We start from the raw sequence: 27,145 nt of genomic DNA, 5'->3' as shown, positions 1-27,145 counted from the left end.
TTAAAAAAATTTCCATTACTGTCATTTTCAGGTGATCTCAGAAGAGAAAAGAGAGAAAAAAATGTCTAACTGCTTAAACCAGATACTACTTTTTAAACCTGTAAAATGACATTCTAGGCAAGGTTTCTTTTTTAATTTTGAGTAATAAAAAAAGTATTCCAATGTATATAATTTTGAGTTAGCAGGTTAACAACTGGAATTAAATATTTAAATATTAAATTCAGGTTTAATCTCATTGATAATTTAGTAGCCAGTGTTATGATTTTATTATAACCCATGTGAAATTACATGTAATTGATCCAAATAAACTGCCATATAATTTTTCATGTTTTGTATGTCAGGAAAATTCTGCACAAAATTAATTTACAAATGAATGAGCAGCTTTCATAAAACAGAGACATTCTATCCAGAAAAGTTTATATTTTTAAACACAGATTGTTATAGCAAAACTTACAGATTAAAAAATTCAAGATACCTATATGTATACCTTTTAAAATAAATCATCCTTGGAGATAGAAACCAAACAAAGATAATAGGAGAATCTGTTTATAATTTTTAATTTCTGCACAAGAAATTCTGGAATCATAAGATCCAACCATCTCATGCATTCCACCAAACCATGGGGCATTTCTGCTATAAAGATATACATTCAAACTTTTATAGCAATAAAAGATTTCCTTATGAAGCTTTCCTTTGGGGCTCTGAAGTTACATATGTATGGTGGACTGGCTCTTTTTTTTTTTTGTCTGTATTATTATTTTTTCAAGAGATGAAATCTCACTATGTTGCCCAGGTTGGCCTGAAACTCCTAGGCTCAGATGATCTTCCTGCCTCAGCCTCCTTAGTTGCTGGGACTACAGGCACGTGCCACTGCACCTGGCTTTCCTCTGCATTTTTAGTTCAAGTTTCACCTGTTCTTCTCAGCTATTACTTTTGTTTTGTCCTTGGTATTCATTGTTGTTCTTTCTTTAAGAGTCGATAGATTGGCAGTTTGTTAAAAGACCAATTTGTTGTTGTGTATGTTATGCTTTTCCTAGCATTCCTGACAGGGAAGATTTAAAGAATTCTAAAATGAGAGCTGTCTCTTTTCTAGTTGGCCTGAAGTAGAAGTGGTAATTTAGATTTGCTTTGCCTATACTGGTAATGATTGTACAATCAGAGAAATGAATTTTAAAGCATGAAAGCTCTGCCTCCATTTCACAGGGCTTGTGTTGCCTATGGGGAAAAACATATCTCATATTCCCTTAGGACTAAACAGAGGGAAAGCTTTCTAATCTTGGAATTGGATTTTTCTGAGGGCATATGTATTTACATAAATTAGAAAGAAAAATCATTAGGGAATTTTATTATGAAGAACATATAAGCCGATAAGACATCTAAAAAATCAAACCAAAGGAAAATTTCAACAATAGTTGTAGATAAGTTATTAGTTTATATCCCTTAACACATTTCCCACTTCCTCATTAACCCTTTTCTCTATGCTATAGTGAGTCATGTTTATGCTCATTTTTGCTCACATAATTTGTGTTCTTTATTCAGAAGTATGTTCCAATGTACCAAGTGCATAATTACTTGTAATTGTCGTGGATATAATACTGGAATTTGGATTGCTGAGACAGTAGGATGTTATCACATTGCTCTTTTGAGAATTTACCATGATTCTAGTGTATCTTAAGTTGTTTGAGTTCAAAAGATTATTTCTTACAAACTATTGCACATCTTTATTTTTTGTCTCACTTCAAGGTCTGAGAAGATGAAATTAAGGCCCATCTTAGAGGTGCAACAAAAATCTGTACATCGTTCGCTGATCTGTGTCTAAGATCCTGTGGGAAACTATAGTACTCTGTGCAACAGAATCTGAAGGAGAAGGGCTCAGAAGTGACAGATTTAAGGTGAAAATATCTCTATGCCATACAGGTCAATTTTAGCTGGAGAAAGTACGTCTCATACTGGTTAAGCTAATGGAAAATTTTCAATTTAAAAGAAGGGAATAATGTGAGCAGATAACTCAAGGTAGTCTTACAGAAGTCACAGAGATGAACAGGACTATGAGAGAAATCATCATCCCTGGATGGGACGTTATTTGAAGATGACAGATTTCATTTTATTCAGATACAAGTTGTATTACTTTAAATTTTTTATGGAGGGTAGAAGGCAACAAAACTAGACTCTGACCAGCTTAGGCAAGAAGAAGAGCTTATTGAAAGTATACTGGGGTGTTTCTCAAGGACAAGTTGAACAACCTACTCTAGATAGGGATCCAGCTAGCCTGGGAACCAGCAATTAGGTCCTCTGCTTGCTTCTTGTTTCTGCAGACTATCTTTCCCAAGGGGGCCATGGTAGTCTTGTACACCCAAGGTTTACATTTTATGGCTTCAAGAATTAGGGACCAACTCCCTTTCCATCTTTTTTCGTATCTAAGACCCAAATTCCTGGGGATGGAACTCACTGGCCTTGACTGGGTGAGGTACCTACACCTGAACCACAGATGAATTAGCTGTGGGTAGAAGGAAAGGTCACACGAGAGCTGAACCACAGTGGGAGGAGGAAAGAGAGAGGGGGAAGCAGTTCCTAGAGTAAGCGGAGGAGCTAAGGAGACTATCCCAGAGTTTTCTACTGCAGAAGTACTTCTCCAAATCATTCGATAAATGATATTTAATTGAAAGAGATGATTTGATGTTTGGGTGCAAAAATTCCTCTATCTCACCATCATATTTTGATAAGGTACAGTACCTAAAGGTTTACTTTAACAATTTAGACATACAAGAGTAGTTTATTAATATTAATTTTATAAATTTCTCTAATAAATTATTCATTTTAAATTGCAGCTAGAAGGCATTGACAAATCTAATGCATTTCCCTCATTTTATAGAGGAGGACTCTCAGAGGATAAATAACTTGACCAAGGTCACATGGTAAACAGTGAAAACATCTGGGCTAGACTCCATGTGTAATTTCTTATCTAGTGCTATTATCTTGATCTTATTATTTGTTTAGAAATACTTCATCTTTTGCTCAAAACAGTTTAATGATGATGGGATCTAATTTGTGTAATCTTTGAATCAAAGTGTACCTAAATCCCAGGACTCACTATGTCCAGCAGCAAGACTTAGAGTACATCAGAATATTAGCTCAGAAACTGAGGAACATCAATTCCATGCGGTACTTTCTCCTGAGTGAAAGGCCACTTCTGCACAGAGATGGCTTACAAAGAGATCTGCAGGAAAAGCCAGGGTTTAAGAAGCAGCTTTGGATTCCACTGGCTTCATTCTTCAGGTAGTGTAATGCTAGATCAAAGTATATCACAATTTAATATGGCAATGATGATCTGACCAATAAAGATTTCAAAACAGGCAATATCAGTAAGGGTGAACATACAATAACATGTAAACAAATAAACTAGTTAATTCTAGATAATAGTGAGTATAGATAAAAATTACCATGAAGAAAAAAAATGAGGGATGTGATAAAGAGTGAGGATAGTCTACTCAGGATCGGGGATTCAGGGAAATTCTCTCTGAATCAGTGAATGAATGAGCCGATGAAAAGGAAACTGTCAAAATAAAAACCATATACCAAAACTTCAATAACAAAACCATAGAATCATATCAATAAAAGCCCCAAACAACGTTTGACAAAATCCAAAATCCAGTCTTAAAACACCTTTAAATTGGGAGATAGGGTAGCTATTTCTTGACATAACAAAAGGAAAACTAAGAATATAAAACTGAGTTGAATTTATAAATGGCAAAACAGATCTAGTAACATTTTCCTTTAAAAAATGAATGAAGCAAAGGTACTTTGTATAACTATTATTCTCCAATTTAATGCTGAAAATTCTTTTCATCTCAGTGGGACCTCCAAAAGAAATAAGAACTAAATATTGAGGAAAAAGGACATAAGAATGTTATTTGAAGAAATATAAGACCCAAAATAAGCCATCCTACCCCCCAAAAAGCTACTAGAGATGTTAAAAGCATTCAGTGAAATGGGAAAATACAAGATAAATCTGCAAATACCCATATCTTTCCTAAATATACCAATTAGAAAAGATAGCTGAAAAGAGATTTTATTCACAATGTCAGTAAATTATAAAATAGAAAAATATACGGAAATTAATGTGGAATGTTCAAGACATATAAAGTAAACTATAAAAAAAACTCTAGGCTGGATGTGGTGGCTCATACCTAATCCTAGCACTTTGGGAGGCCAAGGCAGGAGGATCGCTTGAGGCCAGGAGTTTCAGCCCAGCCTAGGCAACAACATAGTGAGACCCCATCTCTACAAAAAAATAAGAAAAATTAGCTGAGCCTGGTGGCAGATGCCTTTAGCTTCAGCTACTTGGGAGGCTGAGGCAGGAGGATCAATTGAGCCTTAGAGTTCAAGGTTACAGTGAGCTATGATTGTGCCACTGCACTGTAGCCTGGGCAACAGAGTGAGACCCTGTTTCTCTCTAAACAAACAAACAAAAAACCCCCAAAACTTTAATGAAAGAATTAAGAAAAACAACAACAAATAAATGCAGAGACATAGTATGATTATGGTTAGTAAAGATATTTCCCAAATTAATGAATAGATTTAGCAATTTCCCATTAAAAATTAAAGAATACTTTATAAAACTGAATAATAATAATTCCAAAACTGTTTTGGTAAAATAAATGGACAGAATTATCAATCAAATAGTAATCTGAGAGCAAAGAAAGAAAGAACAATTAGGAAGAATTATCCTTGCTAGATACTAGGATTTTAAAGGAAATGAGTAGAATGGATATGGAAAAGTTAAAAAGAAATGAAGTACAGGGTAACCAAATGAATAGATAACTTAGTTTTCATAGAAGTTTAAGATATGATGAACTCAGAGTACCCAAATGATGAAGAAAGGGATCATAATTTAAGAACTAGTAAGAAAACTAGTGGTATGGTTTGAATATGTCCTCCCAAAAGCATGTGTTGGACACTTAATCCCTAATGTGACTGTGTTGGGAGGTGGGGCCTAATGGGAAGTGTTCATGTTCCACCCTCATATGGGATTAATGCCCATTTAAAAAGGGCTTGGGGCTGCAAGTTTGATCTCTTGCTTCCTCTTGTGCTCTCTTGCACTTCCACCCTCCACCCTTGTATGTCACAGCAATATAAACTGATGCAGTACAGTGATTTTAAAAAGCAACTTAGTATTAAATATTAAGAGCATAAATATATAAATGCCCTTTTACAACTGAATATTTATCCTAAGTCAAAATTTAACTATCAATAGTACAGACTGGTGCTGACTTAATGATGGTTCGACTTGGGAATTGTTGATTTTATGATGGTGCATATGCTGTACTTCTTTGACGATGCTGGGCAGGGAAAGCAAGTCTCAACTCCCAGTCAGCCACGCATTTTCAACTTAAGATATTTTCAACTTACGATGAATTTATCAGGATGCAACCCCCTGGGATGTCGAGGAGCATTTATAGTGACACCTAGAATGCTTACTTAGTGCCAGGCACTTTTCTAAGTGCTTTAAGTGTATTAACTGATTTAATCTTCACAGCAGCCATATGAAGTAGGAAGTCGTATTATCCCCATTTTACACATGAGGAAACCAAAGGACACAAAGGTTAAATAAATTGCTTAAGATCACATGGTTGGTCAATGGTAGAGCTGGGATTTGAAACTGGATACTGTTGCTTCTGTGTGTGGACTCATTATTATTGTACCACACTGCTTCAGCGGAAGAAAAAGCTCTGTATACAAAGACGCTTGTGGTATCATCATTTATAATATACAATGAAAAAATGCAGGGGAAAAGTACATGGTCCACAGTAGGAGAATGGTTAAATATATTATGCTATACTCATTCACTAGGTAATTATTCAACCAGAGTTGTTCAGAACTTTGCTTTCATTTTCCCAGGACGCAATGGTATGTGCCATGGACTTTACAAAAGTATTACTTGTCCTTTTGCAGTCCTCATTATGTCCCTACATATTTGAGCCATTGTGAGGACCAGGAGTCCCTATTCCAAATGGACACTTCATCATTTTCTGCTGCAGTGGTTCATGGCTCCATATATTATGTCATTAGATGGACAGGGTTGCTGGAGCGAAAATTCTTTAGAAGTACAAATTACCATCCTCCCTGGGTACTTTAGCCACACTTAATGAACTCATGCATTTCTTTGACCTCATATTTCCATCCTTATTACCTTATTCAAGTGAGGCTATTTTTTACCATAAGTATATTAACATAATTACCAATGTATTTCTTATCATAAAGGGCTGTGAAGAGCTAAGTAGATTTTTGTGTGGTAAATGTTAGGAAAAGTTTTTCAAAATATTAAAAGTAATTTTTATTTATGTAGAAACAAAATTGAAACAAGGGAAGAAAGACATATAAATCATGCATTTTAGTATAAAGTCTCTTCATACTTTTTTCCTATTAATTACAAAAATGATATACCCTATTTATTAGATGTCTACTAAGCTCTCTACATAATTTATTGCTTTGAATCCTCTGAACAGGTATTATTTTTTATTACCATTTTACAGGTGAAAACACAGAAGCTTGGAGAAGTTGAGTAAGTTGCCCCAGGCCATACAATTCATAAGTTGGGGAGCCAGGACTTAAATCCAGATCTGTCTGAATCCAGAGATCAAGCTGTTAGTCATACTGATACTATCTTTTCCTTTCTCTTCTTTTCCAAAAATAAATTTAGAATTACTATCTCTAATATTTAGTTCTATGATAAAGTTCTAACTCTGTGGTCACAAATAACACAGTAACCAGTTGCCTTGGAAATGAAGAAGATATCATAAATTAGAACTAGAAATGACTTACCATATTGTTCTCTGACAGGAACCCTGCCTTAATGATCAAATAAAGAAGAAAAAAAAGTAACAGAATGTAAAAGCAGAATACAGAACACCCTCTAAACAGATTTATATATATATGGTTTACAAATATGTTTACTAAAAAGGAATATTGTGCACAATAAGAGATAATGCCAGTAGGAAGTGAAATTTTGAAATTACCCAAATATGTGCTGACTTCAACTGCAACTCTTTCAGAAGAATCCCTTTTTTCCTTCTTCTACTGGTTCAACCATAAAAAGTACAACCTGACACACAGGAATCTCACTCATACCAAAGATTTTACCATCTCCATCTAACTCAAAGGCTGATACCTGTTCCAGAGTGGTAAATTATACCATTTTTGACAGAGCTCTACCATGCTCAGCCATGTGTAGCTCCCAATATTTCTCTTATTTTTTCTTTCTTTCTTTATCTTATTCTTGAACTTGAGAAAAAAAAGTTCTTACAAACATGGGAAAAGACTGACTATTCTGAAGCCATAGTGACGAGTAGCCACCATAACTGGTTTTAAATATGTTCTATCAAACAACAGCTCGCCTCAGTAAACACAATTTTACAACCCAACCACTCAGTGTCAATCTCTCACTTCTGAAACTCAACCAATCAAGAACAGACTCACTCCAATAAGCATGTCTCTGAGGGGACCCAATCAATAATAGTCTCAGCTGAGTAATCACACTTCTACAGATGATGTCAACCTACTTACATTTCTGAGAGTCGACCAATTCCTGAACTCTATGCTTCCCCAAAATATTATATAAAATCAGTCATTTGTTCTGCTTGAAAAGACTGCACCTGACCCACATCTCTTACTATAACATGAAATAGGTTATCTTTGTTTTTTTATTTTAGATATTGAGTGAAGGTCTGTTTCAATTTTGACAATTATGGAGGTTCCACCAAGATTGTTTTAAAACCCCTCATTTGGCAGCATTCCAGGGGACCATTAGGCCAACAGATGCACCCACTAGGCACGTTGTGCCAAAATTCTATTTACCCTTCAGATATGCTGCCAAGTGAGTTAGTCTCAACAATAATCTGATCTATGACTAGTTTCATTGAGTTCTTAGTGTTGAACTTATTTTGTTATTCTAGGATCTGTAGGCAAATAGGTCTTTATTTAGATCTATGTATAAGGTAACTAGACCTTTTGTATTGGAAGTACACCATTTGATAATTTTTTTGCTATTAACATGCTTATTCTCTTGCTGCTTGCCTTGCTTTTGCTGCTATATGTCTATACGTACAAAGTCTTGTTGTGTTTTTGTTTTGTCGTGGATTATTTGTTTCTACTGAGTATATAAGTGAGTGTTCCACAGGGAACATATGGAAGCATAGGCCAGATATGTTTCCAACACAATGAAGCCAGCCTTGAGGGCTGATGGTTGGAGGTCCATTAGATAATCAAACAGTTAGTGAAAAAATGGTTGGCCAAACCTTGTTTAAGGACTACTGAGAAACCTTCATGAGGGAAAACACTCTTTTTCTTAATTTGTGAAAGAAGCTCACTTTGTTTCATCCCTACTCAAAAGTCAAGGATTGCCAGGTTGTTGACTCTATAGCCCTTTTATAGGTTCTTTCTTGGTTCAGGAACCCAAACAACCTTCAAAACCTCACACTGTAGACTGACTGTCATGGCTACTTTTTCTGGTGTGTTATGGGTTTGTCCATACTAATGTTTCATCCCCCAAAATAAAAATTGACTTAGAATAATGATGTCATATTTTGACATGTCCATATCTTTAAAATTAATATCTTTAAGAGAAACTCTAAAAATTTAGGAGATAAATACCAAACAGTCAATAGTCATCTTCTTTAACTGGTATGTTAAGTTGTCAAAAAAAATTTCTAACTCCAAGAGAATCTCTCTCAAAGAAGTTGTAACCTTTTGAAACCTATCCTCATTACATTTCTCTCTGTTTTCTACTCAGCTTTACCTGACCTTCTACATGAGCTATTCTTTTCTCAGGGAAATAGCAATTATGTTGTACAATTTCTAGACCATAAGGATGAATTAAAAATTCTGATCTAGAGTCAAGTTAAGGGCCATAATTAGGGATTTTCCTAAATGTTCAAAATACAAGCAGAAAATTGTTACAGAATTCAGTAATTTGTTACATGTTTGATTCCCTCTACTGAACTATCAACTAGTTAACTGTTAGTCTCTTAGCTAGGGAAAATGCTTAATGAGCAGAAAGATAGGAAAAAAGATTTGTCACCCAATTATATAAATTTTTTAAAAAATTACCTTCGGGAGGCTGAGGCAGTAGGATCGTTTAAGCCCAGGAGTTTGAGGTTGCTGTGAGCTAGGCTGACGCCATAGCACTCACTCTAGCCTGGGCAACAGAGCGAGACTCTGTCTCAAAAAAAAAAAAAAATAAAAAATAAATAAATTACCTTCAAACAGAAGCAAAAATTTAAATATTGACTACAATAAAGAAATTTAAGAAGACATTATTTTAAAGAAAAGAATTTAAGAAGATTCAATTTGTCAACAAAGTAAAGATGAAAAATAGACTTCAGGAAATATTCAAGAAGCTAGCGTAAACCCATGGCTAAAGTAGAGAACTGTATCTTCTCTTACTGTAAATGGGATCAACTCTGAAACAGGGAATTTAATAATAAAAAATAAATTGAAATGTTGCCAAATTTTTTCAATATGTGGCCAGACATTTCCAGAGCCTTAGAAAGTAAATAAGCTAAAATTCAGTACAGTGTTTCCTCTCTACTTAAAAAACAACCAGAAAGGTCTATTCTCTATAAATTGGGAGCCTGTGATAAGGATACATGTAGGTGTTGAGAGAACAATAGTAATAAAAAGAATCATTGTTCCACACTGGCTAAGAAACAGAAGGACAACTCTTCAAAATCTGTCCACTGATGCTGTTCCAAGGGAGACATTAGCCCTCTCCTTCCTCTAAACTCTCAAAGGGTCCAGTACAACTTCGCTATTTCTACAGGAACAACTATATCTACTATTACTCTCTTTACTATAGAACATCAGATTCCACAGAGTAAAATTTTAAAGTTATTTGAAAAACAACAAAGACTTGCAATAAGAAAAAAAAGAGAAAAATTGTATCTTGAAGTAAAAATGTCTGGTTGTGCCAGATGGCAAAAGAAGGTAGTGAAAGACAAATTTGAGGATATACAGTAAATTGCGGAAGATTTGAGGAAAAAGAAACTTTCATTTGTCTTGATTGACTGGGAGTACTTAAATAGTGAAAATTTCTAAAAACCGTAATTCATTTCTCAAGTCCTAACCTGTAATTGATACTTTGGAATGATTATCAGAAGGTCCCTAATGATTTTCGTCTCTTGGTATTTATGCTGTTGTACATTGTACCCCTCCCACATTGTGCCAGGGTTGGTCTGTGTGACCAGTGAAGTATGGCAATAGTGATGGTATATCATTTCCAAGGTTAGGTTATAAAAGACACTGTATTTTCTGCCTTGTTCCCATTCTAGGGGAAGTCAGCTGCCATGTTGTGAGCGGCTCCATGGAAAGGCCCATGTGGCAAGGAACTGAGACATCTTGCCAATAGCCAGTGAGAAACCGAGGCCTCCAGTCAACATCCAGGTGAATGAGCCTTCTTGGAAGCAGATTCTACACCCCAATTCAAGCCTTTAAAGAACGGCAGCCTTAGCTGACATCTTGGCTGCAACCTCATGAGACACTGATCCAGAACCACTCAGATAAGCTGTTCTAAGATTTATTTCCCTCAGAAACTTTATGAGACGATATTCTTGTTTTCAGGCTGCTAAATTTAGAATAATTTCTTACAGAGCAATAGCTAACTAATACAGTTCCCCAATATCCCAAATGGATTGTATCTCCTTTCAAAGAGTACAAAAGTATAAAACTGTCAAGGGGAAGAATCCTGAGAATAATGATCCTATCTATAGGAGTGAAATGGAAAAATTTTTCCCATTACTTTGGCTGACGTAGTAAATAATACAGCCCAAACCATGAGGCACACTAAACCAGTTTAAATTCCTTAAACCAAATAGTTGTAGGTGATAGAGTGGCCTTGGATTTTCTTTTGGCCAACCAGGGAAGATTCTTTACCACGCTGTGTATTATATCTAAACCTACAGGTGAATTGGAATAATCTGTCTCTAAACTAAAAGGCAAGGTTTGATCTTTGAGACTTTTCTTTGTGATCAGGTCTGGGAATTTGGCACATTATTCTGAAATGTCTGCCAGGCCCTGCCAGTTATACTTATTTGCCTCACTGTTGTTCAATATCTATTGCAGAGAATCTTAAATGCTTTTATGCAGCCACTGGCCTAACAAATGATTCGAAGACAAAAACCAGAATAAAATCATACTGATAAACATGTAAACTGAAAATCAGATTTCCACCAAAGAAACCTCATTTGCAAGGAAAATGGCTAACAGGGGTAAAGATCCGTAAAACCTTTAATGTTTTCTCCTTGGCTGGACCCAGTGGCTCTCCTATAATCCTCGCACTTTGGGAGGCTGAGGTGGGAGGATCGTTTGAGGCCAAGAGTTCGAGATCAGCCTGAGCCAACATAGTGAGGACCTCCCCACTACCCCGTCTCTACAAAAAGTACAAAAAAATTAGCTGGGTGTGTGGTGAAGTCTCTAGTCTCAGCTACTCAGGAGGCTGAGGAAGGAGGATCCCTTGAGCCCAGGAGTGGGAGGTTGCAGTGAGCTATGATGATACACCACTGCACTCTAGCCTGGAAGACAGAGTGAGACCCTGTCTCAAAAAAAAGTTTTTTCTTGTAATTTAATTGAACGAGGACCAGTAGGAAGGACTAAAAATAAAAAAGTTCCCACAAACATAGGAAAAGACTGATTTTTTTCTGTAGCAATGGAAACAAGTAGCCACAAGAACTAGTTTTTAAACTCATTCAGTTGATCAAAAATAACTTGCCCCAGTAAGCCCCTCGCTCATGAGAGTCAGCCCAACACAGACAGATGCACTCCAATAAGCATACCTGTGAGTGCCAACTAATCAACAGCGGTCTCACCTGAGCAACCATGCTTCTACAGATGATGTCAACCCACTCACATCCCTGAAAGTCTGCCAATTCCTAGCACTTCATGCTTCCTGGAAACAAAAAACCTATACAAGACCAACGGTGTGCTGTGCTCGGAGAGACTGTGCCTGACGGGCTTAGCTCTCGCTGGCTGTAGTCAGCAATACATTCAGCTTTGTCTTGTTAACATTTCCCATATTGAGTGGTGGTCTCATCATCCTTTGACAAACTCCTCTGATTCTCTTATCATTTTAAAACATCTTCCTGGGCTGGGTGTGGTGGCTAACTTCTGTAATCCTAGCACTCTGGGAGGCCGAGGCAGGAGGATAGCTTGAGCTTAGGAGTTCAAGACCAGCCTGAGCAAGAGTGAGATACCGTCTCTACTAAAAATAGAAAAATTAGCTGGGGCTGGTGGTACATGCCTATAGTCCCAGCTACTGGGGAGGCTGAGGCAGGAGGATCCCTTGAGCTCAGGAGTTTGAGGTTGCTGTGAGCTAGGCTGATGCCACGGCATTCTAACTCAGGTGGTTGAGTGAGACTCTGTCTCAAAAAAACAAACAAACAAAAACAAAAAAGTCTTCCTGTTTACTACTACCAATAGTGATAGTAATGATGATAATCATGATTTTATAACCTCCACTTACTGTGTGCATGCATGTAGTAACTATATCTAACTTTTTCACATAAGACTCAGAGATAGTATATCTGCAGTTGAATTATCTCTTATATAGATAACTTTTTTTTTCCTATAAGGGACTCAGACTCTTCAAGTCTAAGGGATTTAAATGCATTATCTCAATAATTGAGAACTGCCAGTAATATCTGGCTACTGGCACTTTTTAGGTTCTCAGGTAGCACTCAGACCCGAGGTTCTAGCCCTGGCTTATTCAGTGTGCCAGTCCTTTGCTTGTTTGCCTTCCTTCAGATCTACTACTTACCTTTAACCTGCTCTGTCTCCCACTCCTGCAGACGGAGTTTTCCAGGCTCTTCTGTCAGCTGGCTTCTAGCTCATTTCTGCCAATGGGACTCTGTGGTGAACGATGGAAGGCAGGGAGGGAGAAACGGGGAAGGCAGGGTACTTCTCGCCTTCCCGCTTCTGGAGGTGGCGTGGGCAATAGCCCTGTTTCCTTCCATTGCTCTGTCTCCTTTGAACACGCTTTATTTCTTGGGCATGGGGTCATGATGCTGTAGGTCTAGGTTGTCTCGGAATCCTTTTTGGATTCTCAGCTTTATTAAAATATCACCCATACTAGTTTCATTCCGTTCTAAACACCTTGAGTGCTTTCTGAATTCCTAGAGCACTGATACAAGCAGCATGAACAGGTGGTAGAAATCATAATGGGTAGAATTGAGACACTTGGAATTTAGTCTCAAGTATGTCTCTAAATCACTTGTGACCTGGAAACAATCACAGTTTGGACCCTCAGTTTTGGTATCTATACAATGGAATTATTGGTCTTTAACCCCCTCTTGCCCAATTAGAACCTTCTATAATGCTGGGCTTGTAAGAATTGGTTCAACATTTGCAAGAGTTATAACTTTTCCTTTCTCCCATGTAAGAGTCTAAAAACTGCTTTAAAATGAAAAGGCAGGGCCCCTGTTCAAAGAGTAGGAAAAAAGTATCATTAAAAGTATTATAAGTAAAGCTTTTCCTTTAAAAATATTTTATTACTTTAAAATATAGTAGGGGTAATAGTGATATATGAGTAACAGAACTTACAAAGTGCAAAATATTTTTTGGCATTATAATTGTATATAATATGACAAATAATAATAATTAATGTGATATCTTGATTCATCAGAAGATTTTTCAGGCTTGCTTTTCCACAAATGTATTTAATAGATCATCAAAATTTAAACTTTTAAAATTTTATTTTCAATTGATACAACTGAAAGTGACATTAGTTTCTCTTGGAAAATGACAGATTATAAATAATTTTTGATAATTTAAAATTTTGACAAGGATCTTACTGCTGATGCAATTGCTCTTGCAGTTGTTAAGAGTATTTTATAGCCTGTGACTACACCAAGCATAAATTTCTGATAAATTATTTTGAAATAGAAATTTTAGTATATGTAGAACTGATGATTCTTATAGAACAATTTTTCTAAAAATATTTAATTCTTTATATGAATTAGTTTTAATTTTAAATGTAAATTTATACAAAGGCATTTTAATGTTTCCTTTGACATTTCCTGTAACTTACGGAGGTTGTATAAGAAACTAAATGTGGCTTCATGATTTTCATAAAATTCAGAATGCTGGCTTATGTATTCTACCAATCTATCTTCAATTATTAGGAAAACATTAATTTTAAAATTGTCTCAGCCTGGTGCAGTGGTGAGTGCCCGGAGTCCCAGCCACTCAGGAGGTTGAGGCCCAAGGATCCCTTGAGTTCAGGAATTCCAGGCTGTAGTGCAATGTGATCGTGCCTGAGAATAGCCACTGGTCTCCTGCCTGGGCAACATAATGAGGCCCTGTTTCAAAACAAAAATCAAACAAACAAATAAAATTGTCTCTTTCATTAATGATTTGTTCATCTGAAGCTTCGTATGAAAGTAGTGTACTTTTCCATCAAATTTGTTTTCTATTTCTAGGCCTGTGGATATGTGCTTTCCAATGTTGAAGCTGTTTCCAAAACCTGAAATTCTGAACTCTTTAAAGGATCTTAATGACTCCTTGATATGCTTTCTTGCAATGTCCACGTGTGCACTTTTATTCTGTAGTAATTTATTGACAAAGTTTACTACCTGTCTTCTGGAAGTTCCTGTCCTGGCCTCAGGCCAGAATTAATATTTGTGCAGACACCACAGAATCAGGCTCCAGGGACTTCTGGGCAAGCCAGTCTCTCACCATGGGTCCCATGCCTACATGCAGAGTCCCTCCATCCTCCCACAACTGAAGCCACTGCTGTTGTTACTGCTGCTTTTGTGCTACTGTCACCATCACCGCTGCCAACCTGGGCCCAGGTCCAGACCCAGCAGCCTTGGTCAGGTAGCTATAGTCTTTTTGTGTACCTAAGACCTTGAGAGATGAGCAGAATATCACAATATCACAGAAGAGGAGCCAAGAATGTTTGTCTTCTGTATAAAATTATGTAACAAATTTTTGCAGCCTCAAATGTGAGGGACCTTGGTAGCTGAGACTTGCTGGGCCGCAAGTCTAAAATTAGGGGCCCAGACACTGAGCTACAGATGTCCAGGAAAACCATAGCATTGACAAGGGGCCCATGGGAATGAGTACCATTGTTTCTGAGATGTTCAACATCATCATCAATATTATAAGTGAATGAGAATCTTCCAGAAGTGGTGTTACATGGAGATCGGTATGTTTGGAGCACAGCTATCTGAAGATACATTTTTGCATAGAATGTAGAGATTAGTGAGTTTGTGCTGAACTAAATGTATACTTCCTCCAGGCTGTGGTGTTCTTTATCTCGAAATATCCGACCACCTTGAGAAAACTTGAGGAGTTTACTCATATGCATGCATGCTATCTTTGGTACTATTTGAAGATTCTACATGACTCATTCACTGTAGGTGTGAAATGTTATTGTACTCTTTTTTATAGTGGTACTGTAAAAAATCTTTTTGTTGTAGAAAAGCAAGTTTTAAAACAAAGTTTTAAAAATTTTTTGTTATGGAAAATTTCAAACATATCCAAAGTAGAAAGAACAGCTAATGAATCCTTAGGTAACCATTAACTCAGCTTCAGTGATTTCGTGACTGAGTTTTATCTGTACCATCCCCAACTTCCCTCATTTCTAGATTATTTTGAAATAAATCCCAAACATCCTATCATTTTGAACAATAATTCTTAATATTATAAAATGGTTACTATTTAAATTTCTCTAATTATCTCTATTTTTTTCAGAGTTTGTTTGAATCATGATCCAAACAAGGTCCGCAAACTATTAGTTGGTATACTTCTTAAGTCTCTTTTAATTTATAATTGCCCCTCCTCCCCTTTTTTCCTTTGCAATTTATTTATTGAAGAAACTGGGTCATTTTGTTCTGTAGAATAATTCATGGTATGGATTTTGTTTCCTGCATCCTGCTATGGTCTGAATGTTTATGTCTTCACCCCCCAAATTCATATGTTGAAATTCTAACCTCTAAGGTGATGGTATTAGGAGGTTAGGGCTTTGGGGGTGATTCGATCATGAAGGTGGAGCCCTTATGAATGGGATTAGTGCCCTTATAAAAGAGGCCCAAGAAAGATGCCTTGTCCCTTCCACCAGGAGAGGAGACAGTAAAACGATGGCTGCCCATAAACCAGTAAGTGGGCCCTCACCAGACACCAATTTTGCCAACACATTGATCTTGGACTTTCCAGCCTCCAGAACTGTGGGAAATAATTGTCTGTTGTTTATAAGCCAGTCAGTTTATTATATTTTGTGATGGCAGCCTGAATAGAGTAAGACCCATTTCTAAGTTATTTTTTAACATATTCTGCTGTTCCTTGTATTCCTGTAGGCTTGAGAGATTTATCTTTCATTACCTGGCATGTGGTCTTGTGTACTCCTAACCAGACCCAGTAATGTCCCTTGTTTGTGACGTTAGCATCTGTTAAATCTTTTCTCAAATCTATTATTTCATGAGGTTTTATAAAATGGTTATATTTAAATTGTATTATTCTTTATTAACTGGGCTATTTCTATAAAGAGTAACTTCTCTTTATAAAAGATGGTTATTGTGGTCTGAGGTATAGTATGCATAAAAAATCAAGACTTATGCTTGATTCTTTATCTTTATTTACAAGTTTTCAAAATAATGAATTGTTTCTCCAGCATCCTCCAAATTATGACTGGTGAGGTTTGTTTTAGTATAATTATGAATTCATGGGTTTAAATTTATTTGATGTATTTTAGTCCATATTAGTGCCCAAATTGTCCCGTCTTCAGCCAGTGGGAATATCGGTCAAGTTGGCTCCTGAGTCCTTGTACAGGACCACATTAGTCTTTTATAGTTTCCTTGCTTTTTAGTGTATAATATGCTATTCCAACTTCATCAGGCACATTTTCTGCCCCAGATTTGGAATCAGCTATTTCTCTAAGATATCTTGTGGTTTTAGTGAAAATGGTGTTTTGAAACTGCAGTCAGGTTTCTAGGCTTTTTCAGTGGACAGAGCTAGGAATTTTTAAAAAATAAAATGAATGATGAATTCATACTGATACTTCTAGTTCAAACTCAGGATTACAGGGTTTTTATCCAACATTACTAATCTTATGTCATCTGTATCTCCTTTCTCCATGAGGGAATTGATTGGTTCGCAAGCCCAACAACATAATTGCTCATATACTTTGTCCCACAAAACATGCCCCCCAAAATAACAGTATCAGCACCATTCCAACAATACATTTACTGAAAACAACTTATGATTAGTTATACAGTTCTTTTTTGTCTTCAGGATCTATCCTACTAAGATTATACAATCAAATTATTGTGTTGTAAAGTCACTTGAAATAATTTATGTGATTTTTAAAAAAATTTTGTTTTATATAAATTAATTTTTAAATTTAATTTTGTTTTATAATTACTTAAAATATTTATATGTCTTCAAAGTCAAATATGGAAAATAAAATATATTCAGAGTAGTATAGCTTTTACCCGTCTCCTCTATTCTCTCCTTCTTCCAAAGATAATTTTTTAAAATTAAATTTTTTGTTTAGTATTACATTTTTTTTAGTTATTACAGTGTCTTAAAAAATACATTACATGTAATTGGTCAGTGTTCTTAGCAAACTAAGTAGCTGTGACAGCCTGAAGTTGTAGAGTCTGGGGTGAGGAGGCAAAGGGAAGACAGAGGTAAGTATGAGGCTTCTGATAGGCAGAGCAGTGGTCATGACCTGGAGATTGAAGAAAGTCTGTTTCTTGAGTGAATATATAGGTGAAAATGCTATAGGAACCTGGGGCGATCTTAGGAAAATCAGAATGATAGTCATTTATGATTACTTGAGTTCTCTGATGTTATTCATGTGGTACCAATCCTGACAAAGGCCCGTGGCATTGTATTTGGTGAAAGCACTTGTACATAAGTACAATTTATTACAATTTAATACATTTCAGCTAAAATAGCACGATTAATATATTTAAGATACTTTATGAGGTGCTGTGAAGATACAGATGTGCAAAAGATATGGTACTGCCCTTTAGGACTTTTGTAGCCAATGAGGAGGAGTAAGGGAGACAGGCTCCCTAAAAATATAATTGTGGCAAATAAGAACTACAACGGAAATAAGTCACGGATACCTAGTTAAGAAAAAATTGATTTTGGATTGGAGATATCAGGAAATGTTTCAGTCCATTATAAAGCCTTATAGTGTGTTATTTCCTTAGGTGGATCCTGGGTAAGAATTCAATAGATGGAGAGGCCAGGAGAAAGGGCATCCCAGGCAGAAGGGGACGGGTAACTTAGGTGTGTTTGTGAACATTCATTCATAGCTGTTCTTGCAAATTATTTCTAAAACCAGGAGTTGAACCAATACAACTCAACCTGCTCAGAAATTCTTGATGAGTTAGCAGAACCAACCAGTATGGTAAAAGTGGAACATTTTAAAATAAGGAGAACATATTTACTTTCACAGAGTTATATTATCTAGAGTATGATGGTTAATTTTACATATCCACTTGACTGGCCACAGGATGCCTGGAATAAACATTATTTGTGAGTCTGTCTGTGAAGGTGTTTCTGGATGAGATTAGCATTTGAATCGGTGGAGTAGGTAGATTGCCCTCTCCAATGTGGGTGGGCATCATTCAATCCGTTGAGGGCCTGAACAGAACAAAAGCGGAGGAAGGAGGAATTCTACCCTCTTTTCTTCCTGCCTGCCTGCTTGAGCTGGGACATCTCATCTATCTTCTTTGGCCGTTGGCCCTCGGACTAGGATTCATATTATCAGCTCCCCTGGTTTCAGGCCTTCTGACTCTGACTGGAACTACACCACTGGCTTTTCTGAGTCTCCAGCTTGCAGATAGCAGATAAAGGTACTTTTCATTCTCCACAAGAGTGCAAGCCAGTTATTAATAATGAATCTCTCTCCATCATTCCCTCCCTCCTTCTCTCTCTCCCTTCTATCCCTACTCTCAATGTATAAAATCTCCTCCTGGTTCTGTTTCTCTGGAGAATCCTGATTATATAGAGTTAGCAATTAATTTTTAACAAGTCCTGCCTGTGAAAAAGGCAAAAAGAGCCCGCTTTAAAGATACTGTTATTTCACAAAAATCTCAGTTGTTCTTTTCACAGCCCTAAAAGTGGAATAGTCAGGTGAAATGCAGAAAAATTGTTCTCAATTGTTCCAAATGGTTGTAAGGCATCATCCATTATAGTGTTGCTTTTTATTTTTACAGTGTTTCTTGTCAGATTTGGGAGGGGATTAAGTATGTTCTTGGATATAGAAGTAAGAGAAAGAGAGGTGGATGAGGCTGCTATGGTTTGGATATTTGATTCTCCAAACCTCATGTTGAAATTTGATTCCCAGTGTTGGAGGTGGGGCTTAATGGGAGGTGTTTGGGTCATTGGGGAGGATCCCTCATGAATGACTTGGTGCCATTCTCATGGGAGTAAGTGAGTTCTTACTAGTAGTTCCCCTGAGAGTTGGTTGTTGAAAAGAGCCTGGCACCTCCTCACCACTCTCTTGCTTCCTTTTTCACTGTGTAGTCTCTGTGATCTGGGCACATGCCAGCTCACCTTTCCTTCCGCAGTGAGTGGAAGCAGCCTGAGGCCCTCACCAGATGCAGATGCTGGCACCGTGCTTCTTGTACAGCCTGCAGAACTGTGAGCCAAATAAACCTTCTTATATAAATTACCCAGCCTCAGGTATTCCTTTACAGCAACATGAAAATGGACTAAGACGGGTGCAGCTGGCCTCAACTCCCATCAGGAAAAGCTCGGTGGAAGTCTAGCCGGGCGAATCAACTTGTGTTTGGGCTGTGACTCTCAGAGGAACCACCTTTAGTCGTGGTATGGGTTGCCTTCTAGGTGTATTCTGTTCTTTTTAATCCTTTAGTGAAGCCGTAAGGGATGGCCCCTTCCAAGATGTGCTTTGGGGCATTAGTTGAGGGGTCTGTGTCCCTGCTTGGGTTCTCCATGGAACTGGGAAAGCAGGAAGAGCCCAGGGTGGGTGGTCAGCTGTGAGTGGAGGTGCTGTGCTCAGAGAAGAGCAGTAATCCAGAAGGAGCACCTGGTGGGAGAGCCCAAGGCTTTGTGGAACCTGTCATCCATCCTCAGGTTTTCACTGCTGCACTTGGGGGAGTAATCCAAAGAAAGAAGAGACGTTCAGCTTTTACAGGGATGTGGGTCAGGTTATTCTCATTCGGACATTAAAGAGAAGGTTGCCCTTGGAAAGCTGGAGAACTTGGGGTAGTAGCTGAGTTGCATATCCTTCAACAGTCAGCTTAGGTATGATTTCTTCTTAAAGCCTTCTCAGCCTCATGTCTGAGTTCAGTGTCTTTTTTAGTGTTGTTTTAGGCCCTGGGTGCTGTTATTTACACAAGTATATAATAATTACCACTAACATGTTATTGAGTGCTACATTGTGCCCAACAGTAAGGCAAGGGCTTTACATGGATTATCTTATTCAGTAAGATAAATGAGTGACCCTCATTTTTCAGCTGAGGACCCTGAAACTTATAAAAATTATGTGATTTGCCTTAAGTTCCACAGAGAAGCTTTTGAACACAGATGGTTAGTCCAGAGCCCATGCATGTAGGAATTAGAATGTACTCATTTTATTTTTCTCCTTGTCCAGTTTAAAAAAAAACACAAAACTGTGAGCTTCCTTAGGATAGTCTCTGTCTTTTATCTCTGTATCCCTATCTTTCAGTATAATTCTAGGCATTTAGTAAGTGTTTGGTGAATGTTTATAAAAAGGATGAATGAAAGATAGAGCCTAAGGAACAAAATTTTAAGACAACACACTGCAGCTCTTTTAAGAGTTTTTGACTGAATGAGATAAAGTACTCAACTCTGCTCTTGGTACATAATAATCACTCAATAAATATTAGCTGTTATTATAGAAAATAAAGATATATTTATTTAGAAGAATAATTATCCTTGCATAAGAATGCATCATATATTTTAATTTTTCTTTCAAAATTTCCTCTACTTTAATCACATACTTCCATATGATTTTAGAAAGAGGTGAACACTTGGGTCGATGCAGTATTTGAATGTATAGAAGTTAAATGTCATTTTTGATAGAGTTTTCCCTTGAAATTTGAGCTGTGCTTGCTTGAAATATGAATATAGTTAAGTAGAAAAGCAGGCTGCTGCACATTCAATTTAAGCAATCTGCAGTGTAACAGAGTGAGAATACAGATGACACTAAATGTAAAAGGGTTTCTTATCATATGCGTCCAGCTACCACAGCCTGAGGACAAAAGCCAACTGGTCAGATTAGAGGAATATTGTGATTTTAATATAATGCAAAACTCAGTTTTATCATTTTTGGCTTCATAGCCAATCTAGTCCCATTATTCTTGCTACAAAAGTATCTGAATTGATTTCATGTCAAAAATTTTGTAAATATAAAACGTACTATGGTACCTACTTATGGTGCTGGAATATTCTGATGTCTTTGAGGAGGTCGATCAAGTAAATTATTATAATATGATTATTATTGTTATACTTACCCTTTACCCATTTGTGGCAAAGCCTGCTGGTTGCACATCCAAATAGCCATTCTCTCTCCTCCTTAGGAACAGAATCCTGCATTTATATGGGGCCAATACACTCAACTAAAGGACTTAGCCTCCCTTGCAACTAGGTGTGGGTGTGATTATTTCCTCGACAACATAAAAGGGGAAGTGTTTTGAGTTACTTCAGGAAAATCTCTTTAAAAGAGAGGGAATAGACCCTTCTTTTCCCCTTCTTCCATCTGTCTGGAATATATATATATATATATACATATATATATATGTATATATATATATAATGACTGGAGCTCCAGAGATTATTTTGGACCTTGAGGTGACATCGAGAATGGAAGCCATGAATGGTAAAACAATGTAGAAAGAACCTGGGTCTCTAACACCATGGAGGCTTAATACTAGCCTTGAACTACCAATTTCTGGCCTTCTAGTTTGTGAAAGAGATATAAACTTTCATCTTATTTCCACTATTACTTGGGGTCTTTCTGTTATATGTGGCCAAACCCAATCTTAGTAAATAAACCATTATTTTAAGGAAGTAACAGAAACTTTTCAAGAGCACTTTCTCTATATTTCTATCAGCATATTAAGGTACTTTGATTGTGTGGTGTTTTGTTTCTGTTCATCTCCAGCTACCTGGTCCTATCTTCCCTCCTCCAATACTCCTTTTAGTTTCCCGTTAAGATGTCGGCTATTTTGAGGACCCTTATTGCTATAGTACTATTTTCAATTTCTCTGTAAGAATCTTATAATTTTCTTAGTTATCTCTCTTTTCTCTGAAATCCCCATGAGTCCCCAGCATAAAATTACAGTTACATCAATTAATGCAGAGGTTTCTCATTAATTCAGAGGGCAAGAACTTGTGGACACAACTGTTCTAAGTGATTTTTTATTTAATAAGATTTGTAGAGACTAATTTTTAGATAATGTTTCTGTGATGATAGATTAGCAAACACTGAGTTGAACACTGGCAGTCTTGATTTCAACCAAGCATTTGATAGTCTCCAACAAGAAGTGCATACAAAGAACTCCAGCCAAGGAGTCCAGAGCTTTGACTCCCAGCTCTGACACTTATTAACTATAAGAACTTGGAAAAGGTATCTAAACTCCTTGAGCCTCTGTTTCCTTATCCATAAGATTAGTTGTGATAAAGATTAACTGAGCTAATGCACATGTAAAAATATAAACAAACATGTTTTTGGTTTTTTACTCTACTGTACTTTGCAAATGTGAGGCAGTTTGGGTCAATGGAAAAAAATCTGGGTCAAGAACTAAGTAGAAAAAAATCTGGGTCAAGAACTTGCTAGATGCATGATTTTGGCTAAATTATTTAATGTCTCTGAGCCTCAGTTTTCTTATCTATAAGACGAGAATAACAATAGTGTAGCCCTATAAGGCTGTTGTGAGAATTAAATGAAAGAATGGATGTGAAGATTTCAAGACAGTACCTGGTGCTCAAAAAATGAATTAGTATTCTTGTGGTTGTTACTGTTATTATTTTTTCAGAGATAAATGGCGAACTATGGCTTGCTGACATTTAAAGTAGACAAGTAGATGGTTAGTTGAACCGTATTATAAAAAGAATATCAATTACTAGTTTGACGTCAACCTGAAGGAACATTTTGGGTAAAATAATGCAGACTCAGCCAATATTTTTGCTAATGCCACGTGTGAAGATCAAGTTTGCTTGTTACATTTGATGATATCACAAAGTTGGGAGTAATAGAACCGTGAATGCAATATAATGGGAAAGACACAGGGTTTGATGACTTCGGCTTTGTGTCCCAAAATTCACTCATGTGATGATTCAGTTTCCTCATCTGCAAAGTGGTAATAACACTAGCAAAATACCAGGCAGATGAATTGCATGTGAGTATATGTTTTTAAGGATCTCACATAATTCATGACTCATTCTGAAAAATGACGATGGGCTTGCTTGTTTACAATCTAAAGCAGTCCCAATAAGGGGCAATAATATAAACATCAGTCACCAGTCAAAATTATGCAATTATTGACAATTTCTTTTACAAATTTGAATTACATCAAATTTTATGTGTAAAATGTTTCTTTATTATAATGTATTTAAAAATTTGCATAAAATGCAATCAAATGCATTAACTTAGGCTGCCACTCAGGAGACAGCTGCATTTTTGGGATTCTGAGGCCAGCCTGAATCACTGGGGAGACTTAAGAAAAGCAATTTGACCCAAACCTGATGGTTGTTCCTAAAAAGATCAGTCTTGAAAGAGCACTGACAATAAAAATCCTTTGTCTCTCAGCCCTGTCTCTGAGACAATGGTGCCCTGCTGGTGCTGGGGAAAAAGCTGGCTGGGGAAGACTAGGTAAGCTCAATTTATGTATTAAGTTGGATAAAACTGGACTTTGAAGCCATACTGGGTACCTGTTATATTCCTGTTTGTCATTCAGACTACAGGAAGGGTCTATCCACAGATACCTACCAACACTGGCTATCCGAAATGCATTTTCAGCCTCATCTGACTTTGCAAGCTTCGGGTTTTTATGGCTTTGGCATAGCTACCATGGTGAAGAGATCTATATGGGTCCATGAGTTTCTCTTACCTGAGGCTAATGCTCAGAGTGTCTGGCCCCCTTGCCATTTCCAGATTTGTATGAAGTCCTATGCCACAAGTCATGAGATAAGTTTCCCTAGTGGCCACTGAAGGGGCCACAGCCTCAGTATTCATGGGAATAAACTTCTTGAGCAAACGTTGATCAGTGGGAATTAGGAGTCAGAATGGAGCTAGCAGATAAATTCCCTCTTTATTTCTTCTTCCAATGGACTATTCTGAGTCATGGTTTTTCCATATAGCCTGTCCGGACATGTTCTGCATGGCCAAGTGGGAGCACTAGTCAGCAATGCTTGCTGTGGAATAGTAGCTGGTGTGATCAATGCGTTGTCTTGCGTTGCTCCCCATCCTCCACTGCTTCACTTGTCTTTTCTTTCTCTCTTGCTGCCTTGGGATTACACTTGTCAATAAAGTCTTGGCTCAGACCCATTTTTTCTTGAGAACTCAGACTAAAGCACTAACTACGGACAGTGAATTGTGCTAGGCACTGGTTCCATACTGTCTAAAAGCTACAATTTGGGCCAAGAGACAGATATATCAAGCATGAACTACAATACAAAGCCATGCATGATGACAACTCAGTCTCATCTTTGAGATCCTCTAAAACCTGAGTAGTTATCTCTTTCTGGTGATTTCTTTTTGTGCTAATTATCTGAAACATCTTGATATGCTTATAACATTGCAGTTAGTCCTCTGAGATTTATTTAAGCATCTTACCTTATTTGGAGGCCAGCATTTTCCTTGGAGTTTCAATAAGATATTTTAAATGTGTTCATGTTTCTGCAGGCCTTTTGCTTTAGAAAATATACTACTAGGTTTTTCTTTAATAATAGCATTTTATCATAGTTCTCCTAAAATCAATTTACTGTCCGATTTTTTTTTTTTGGCTTCTCTCTTTACTCAGATAATTGAGCATAATGATGTTGTTATCCACAGATACTGTCTAGATCAATTTTCTGCCCACTTTATGAAATTAATTTAGCAGACCCTGCAGCCTTGCTAGCTACCTATATGGTACTGTAGTGGGAGTTTTAGACCTAGACCTTAATATTTTTGAACATTATTGTCTCTAAGTGGAGAGAAAAATGTGACTGAATTTGCTCTAGTTCACTAAAGGTGGAAGAATAAACGTGTTGTGAGGGAAGTCTTTTTCTTTGTCTTATTCATGTGGGTATAAATTAAGCATATGGGTTAAATATTGCTGCTTAATAAATTATCCTAAAACTTGCAGTAAGAATACTAATGCATTATTTCAGAAAGTTTCTGAGGGTCATTAATTCAGGGACAGCTTAGCTGGGTGGTTCCAGCTCAGTCTTTCATGAGTTTGCAGTCAAGATGGTGGGCAGGTTGCAGTCTTCAGAAGGCTTGCCTGGGGCTGGAAGATGCATTTCCAAAGTGGCTTGCTCAGAGGGCTGGCAAGTTGATGCCGACTGTCCTCAGGTCTTCACCACCTGGATCTTTCCATAGGGCTGCTTTGGCATTCTTATGATTTGGTAGCTGGTTTCCCAGAGTGAGTGATCCAAGAGAAAACAAGGAGGAGGTGGTCATGTTGTTTTATGACATAGTCTTCAAAGTCACGCACCATCTCTTCCAGTGTATTCTATTGGTTACCCACAACAACCCTGATACATTGTGGGAGGGAATTACACAGGAAGGGCAAACTGGGAGACGAGGATCATTAGAGACCCACATTAAATAGTATTGGTTATTTTTCTTGAAAGCCTTTTAACTGTGGAGTAACCCAAATGCAAATATATCAGGCTGGGATAAGAGATATTTTCTTTAGTAATGATATTCTCAGAGGCTGACCTGACTGGAGATCAGCGTGCATCTCTGCAGAGATGAGTTTGATGTTAAGTGATTTTTTGCCTCCTCTGGAGAGACCACCAGAAACAGTGAGGAGATGCGAGGAAAAGAGATGCCCACTGGAAGGATGCATGGGGGTCAGGTAAAATCTTAAGTTAAAGGTTAACTTAAGTTTAAGATTAAAAACCTTAAAACCATAGTGACTGAAAGGTCCTGCAAGTCACCCTTCTGGCAAAGTTCCCACAGGAATTTGTGTGATTCTCCCAAAAGGCCCTGGCTTCACACACGCCCACATCCAGCTCATCAGGAATGATCACCACATGGTATTTCTTTGTTTTCTCTCTTTTGTGTCAGCTTCGGAGAACCCGTGTCTGCAGCCCCCACTTGGCCTATGCTAATAGTGCCCATCGTAGGAATGCCAAAATCTTTGCCAACTATACTTTTCCCCCAAAAGCCACAAATCCTCTAGGAGCCAAAGGGATTCCCAGTGCAGGAATATCATAGGTGGGGAACTCAGCCCTTTCTCTAACTCTTAGGTCCTACTTCATTGTCAGGGCCCTGAAACTGCATCACCTGTGCATAGACCATCACATAGTCTTTTCATGAATACAGAGCCTTTTTGCCTTTGAGTAACTCACCACCAAGAATACACAAGGACAAGCAGGAATTTGTAAGCCCAGTTTACTCTTAAACCACAATTCAAAAGGAAATATGCCTCCAAAGGAAATGGAGTTTGCAGAAAATCAACTTGTCCTATAACGTAGATAACATTTTCTCATCTCGAGTATTCTTCTCCCTTGGAGAAGCACTCTCTCAAATATTTCTTTTTTCATTATGGCATGCGTCCTGCGTACCTAGAGACCCATTGTGGTAGACTTTCACAGAACAAAGGAGCAAGGCTTCTGTAATGCCTTACCAAAATTTCTACTTCTTGCATACCAAAAACTCTTGCGTAGCTGGACCAAATCCCACTTGGTCATGGTGTATAATTCTTTTTATACACTGTTGGATTTGATTTCTAATATTTTATTAAGGATTTTTGCGGCCAAGTTCATGAAAGATATTGGTCTGTATTTTCTGTTTCTTGGTATACTGCCTTTGCCTGGTTTTGTTATCGGGGGATACTGGCCTCATAAAATGAATTGGGAAGTGTTCTTTCCTCTTCTATTTTCTGGGAGAGATTGTGTAAAATTAGCATTAAATGTTTTGCAGAATTCTCCCATGAAATAATCT

The 27,145-nt window shown here is 37.3% G+C and overlaps 1 long non-coding RNA gene across 4 annotated transcripts in view; it reads left to right on the top strand.

Annotated features, from left to right (window-relative positions):
- LOC123648398 overlaps window positions 1–27,145 on the top strand; it is a 71,633-nt gene that overhangs the window by 7,380 nt on the left and 37,108 nt on the right. For 3 of the 4 annotated variants that reach the window (XR_006738615.1, XR_006738613.1, XR_006738612.1), the window contains 4 exons: window positions 1,744–1,892; window positions 3,069–3,276; window positions 6,534–6,562; window positions 10,326–10,437. This is a non-coding gene — a long non-coding RNA (uncharacterized LOC123648398). The remainder of the gene's footprint in view (window positions 1–1,743; window positions 1,893–3,068; window positions 3,277–6,533; window positions 6,563–10,325; window positions 10,438–27,145) is intronic. The other variant, XR_006738614.1, reaches the window with a different exon arrangement.

This window comes from Lemur catta, chromosome 12 (assembly GCF_020740605.2).
Source record: "Lemur catta isolate mLemCat1 chromosome 12, mLemCat1.pri, whole genome shotgun sequence".
Classification (NCBI taxonomy): domain Eukaryota; kingdom Metazoa; phylum Chordata; class Mammalia; order Primates; family Lemuridae; genus Lemur; species Lemur catta.
The sequence above is the reverse complement of the archived record's forward strand: the minus strand, read 5'-3'. Positions and strand labels throughout refer to the sequence as shown.